This window comes from Phoca vitulina, unplaced genomic scaffold (assembly GCF_004348235.1).
Source record: "Phoca vitulina isolate PV1807 unplaced genomic scaffold, GSC_HSeal_1.0 scaffold5, whole genome shotgun sequence".
In the NCBI taxonomy this organism is placed as follows: Eukaryota; Metazoa; Chordata; class Mammalia; order Carnivora; family Phocidae; genus Phoca; species Phoca vitulina.
Window position 1 is genome coordinate 5,355,920 of NW_022589708.1, and position 4,719 is coordinate 5,360,638.

Consider the following 4,719-nt stretch of genomic DNA (forward strand, 5'->3'; position numbering starts at 1 on the left):
AGCCAAGGGAAGAGCTGCAAGGCGGTGGAACGTCCACAAGTGGTCATGGTGGCTGGGACCAGTGTGGTATGAGTGGGGCGATGGAAAGTAATCAGGCCCTGGATGCTTTGAAGGTAAAGTTGACAGGATTTGCTGTGGAGGTGTGCAAGGAATAGCGGGTCTAAGATAACTCCAGAGTTTTAGACCTAAGCCATCAAAAACAAGGCGTTGTCCTGAACTGGAAAGGAAAGACAGCGGGAGGAGCAATGTGGGGCAGAGAGCGGTCAGGATAAGGCTGTCTTGGTGCCTGGTCTATTAACTGTAGTCATTAATTATTCGTCCGTTATTTGTTAATTGTGCTTATTAATTATGCTTTTATACTGAGATGAAGTCATACAAACACTTTACCTCTCTAAAGAACCCAGTATTGCCCGTGTTAATTATTGTGATTTATTTTGGTTGTTCTCTTTTTAGCATGACATAGAAGTGAATAAAATAGTTGGGCAGCAGAGATGGGTGAATGCATAAAGACAAATTATTTCTGTGAAGCAGGCTATGGAAATTTCATAATGCCAAGTCAATAGGAGAAGTTTCCCGAGGGTCTACTTAGACACTGAAAGAGACAAAAATGTCCCATCAAGCTCCTGTATATCCAAAACTACCCCAAACTGGAGAAAGAGAAATGGGGAGACTTTCAATGAGAACAAGGGACTATTCATTCCTCTCCTCCCCACATCCAAGAATATCATAAGCACCAATTTCTATTCCAATATTTCAAACTATGGCAACATAAATTATGATGGGTGGCCCTGAGATTTAATAACCTGCCATATTACAATGAAGGGCTGTCCCATCAATATCAATAACTGAGAACATGTGAAGAAATCTGCCAACTATATAGGAATCAAAAGAACGAGACACATTATACTTCCTGTGCTAATATACACTAAATGATTTTAAATGCCTTTTTTTCAGTTTTATAAATGGTCAAACATCTAGTTTTTGGCATATTATTTGGCCAGTGTAGGCCTTATGTAAAGAAACATGCATGTGTGTTTTCTAGAAGAAATCCTTACAATATTTGATGGTCATTTTTTTTAAGGATGCAACTAAAATTTTCATTTTGGAGAGTTTAATTATGACCACTACCGTGACTATTCTCACCCATGTTTCATGCATCTTCGGGTTTGTTCTATTAAACATCTGAAACAACACTTTTTTAAAACATTATATACCCTCATTTCTAATTTGACACGCTGGTATTCTTTTATTCCTTAAACTTTCATCTTTTTAATATGAAGTAATTATCTAATTCATATTTAATGTTCTGCATAGAGAGCTTTTTTTTCTAAATTAAAAATATAAAATTACAAATTAAGGTACGGTTGGATGAAATGCCTAAAGCCCATTTGCCATTAATGGGTTTAACCTCAGGAAAAACAAAAGCAAAGCAACTTTCTGTCCATTCGTTGCACATTGTTGGTGTCAGCAGCAGCTGAATTGGATGGTACAATGCTGTTTCATGAAAGAAAGAAAGAAAGAAGAAAGAAAGAAAGAAAGAAAGAAAGAAAGAAAGAAAGAAAGAAAAGAAAGGAAGGAAGGAAGAAAGAAAGAAAGAAAGAAAGAAAGAAAGAAAGAAAGAAAGAAAGAAAGAAAGAAAGAAAAGAAAGAAAGAAAGAAAAGAAGGAAGGAAGGAAGGAAGGAAGGAAGGAAGAAAGAAAGAAAGAAAGAAAGAAAGAAAGAAAGAAAGAAAGAAAGAAAGAAAGAAAGAGAAAGAAAGACGAGAAAGAGAGAGAGGAAGGAAGGAAGGAAGAGGAGGGGGGAGTGAGAGAAGTGGGAAGGAAGGAATGAGGGAGGAAAAAAAGCTAGAGAAGAAAAAATGAAAATCAAAACAATAGAATTATTTTTAAATTAAAATGGAGTGATGCTGTGGATGAACAGGTGGTGCCAAGTTCAATGGCGCCTTGTTTCTTGCTTTTGGTCTCACTTCTTGCTATGGAGTGCATGCTCGTGCCTCCCCCAGATCCGCATGTTGAAGCCCCACCCACTAATGGGATGGCATTAGGAGGCGGGACCTTTGGGAGGTGACAGCAGTGGTGCCCTTGTAAGACGAGGAAGAGAGACCAGAACTCTCCTTCCACCACCGACCACAAGGTGAGAGGGCCCCCATCTGCAAGCCTGGACGAGGACCCAACCAGAACCCCGCCATGCTGCCATCCTCATCTCAGACTCCCTGGCTTCCAGAGTGTGAGAATAAATGTCTGTTCTAGGACATTCTGTGATGGCGGCCCGAGCTGACTACGCTGCTCTTAGTCCCCCGTCTCCATCTCGGTTGTGGTTTCTGGCTGGTCCTCCGCGGTGCACTTGAAGCTCCATCACACGGTGCTCGTGCTCGCTGTGCTGTGTGTGGAGGGGAAAGGGCTGCACCCTGACCTCAGAGGACCCAGACCCAGACACTGTGGGGAGCGAGTTTTATTTACTTTTGCTGGTGCATCTGCTCATATGTGGACAAGTGTGCCCAAGGAAAGCCTGATACGCCAGGTCAAAAAGCCAGAAAAAAGCTATTTCATCCAACGCCTTTCCTGCAAATGTCAAACAATAGGCTGTTGGTTTACCAATCTTTAGAGTGGTCTCCTGAAATAAATCATAAAGAGAACATTCTTCACATTCTGCGTTGCTGCTTGGAATACGTATTAATTTGTTTCTGACAAACGAAACTTGCCTGTGTCCAGCATGTGGTCCAACCTGGGAGCGTGTAACTCTAAGCATTAACTTCCAAGTACATTCTTAAGAAAAACAGTTCACATCTTTATCCTCCAATATTTTGCTGCCAACCTGGGCAGCTTTACTTTTAGAAGTTTGCATTTTAAACTAGTCACAACCCAAACATATCGCTTGTGTTAGGCTGACAGAGACCCATTCCTCCTGCGACAAACTGAGTGCATATTATTATCTCACCTGTGCAGTCCTGACGCCATGGAATGACACCATGTGACAGTGGGACATATCTGGTACTTCTTCTTAGACCTATGGTGGTTTCTTTAGCGGAATGTTTTTTAAAAGATGAGCAAACAATTCATTGAATAGAACTAAATTCACAGTGTATTATACAAAGCAAACATATGCTTAACGATTTTCTTAAATACAGACATTATGTCCATCAGTCTCTTTTCATGAGTAATGATAAAGATCAGGGGCCGATCTAGGTTCTGTAGAACCTGAAGCTTAACAATTTTTTGGATCTTCTTTAACAAAAGGAAAACAAAATGCTTAATATATCACAAGGGACCTTCCAGGGCCTTGAGTGGGGGGCCTGTCTCTTGCAGGACACAAAGCCCGTCATCAGCTGCCTGATTGTGTCATTCTTCTACTTAAAACCTTACCAGGGGAGAAACAGAAACAAAAACACCGCCTTACGATGACTCCACACTACTCTTTGAGTCAAATGCAAACTACTTTTTTTTTTTTTTTTTTTTTAAGATTTTATTTATTTATTTGAGAGAGAGAGAATGAGAGAGAGAGCACATGAGAGGGGGGAGGGTCAGAGGGAGGAGCAGACTCCCTGCAGAGCAGGGAGCCCGATGCGGGACTCGATCCCGGGACTCCAGGATCATGACCTGAGCCGAAGGCAGTCGCTTAACCAACTGAGCCACCCAGGCGCCCAAATGCAAACTACTTTTATGTCTCAGGTTGTCCGTGAAGCCTGGCCCCTGCCACCTCTCCAGCTCCATCCCCCTCCATCCCTCTCCCCTCACATGATGCGGTGCAGAACTACCTCGGCTCATTCCCTCCTCCGGAGCTCATCCTTCTCCTCGGGCCCCTGACGAGCTGGGCTGATGCACTGCACAGTCTCCCTTAGGCCTCCGTAGCAGCCTCACACCCTCTGTTGTTCATGATCACAGTGCACTGGGTTTGCTATTGGCTAATCTGTAGGCTGTAACACCTTGAGGACAGGACCAAAGATCGTATCGTGTGATTTGCAGTCCTGGCGTTCATCCTCCAGGAGACGGGCAAGCTGTTTCATCTCCTGATGCCTGAACCCTTACACGGGGATAATGATAGCAATGGCCTCCTGGTTGTCAGCAGCACTGAGTGGACTCTTGGCTCTAAGGCACTTGCAGAAGCACCTGGCACAGAGCAGATGCTCAGTAAATGTTAGCGGTTGAGATTTCATAAGAAGGCAAGTATGTGCTCTGATTCAAAGAACTCCTGCCCTGGGTCTGTTTGGCTCAATACTCCTCATATGAACAAAAACCTGTAAATAGCGAGTATCAGTATGCTCAACTCAACTAATATGTATCGGGCAGACTACTCTAGGAGAGGTGGAGGGTGCAGACTGGGTGCACCTCGTCCCAGACCTCAGCATCTCACCCGCTGGCTCCAGCGCGGTTGAAGGAGGGCTAAGTCTCAAAACAGTGATGGGGCTGGAGTGGGCACCTGCAGGGGGGAGCACTTTCAGAAGAGGTAGAGCAGATATCGATGAATGCATCCGAGGGCTTACCTCAAATTTTTAAATCTGAGGGAAAAACACTGCAATAAAAATAGGTATCACCGGAAAAGATAGAGAACATCCAGCTACTTCACAAACCCATCAGGATCATCTATTACCCTGAATAATTATTTAACTAATGTTTCCACAGAAAGCGTTCGTTTTTATGGGAGCTCCCTAAGATGTAAATCACACTGGGGCTGAGAAAAAAGTCAGGCAATCTGAAATTTGAGATTGCATTGGTAAATTTA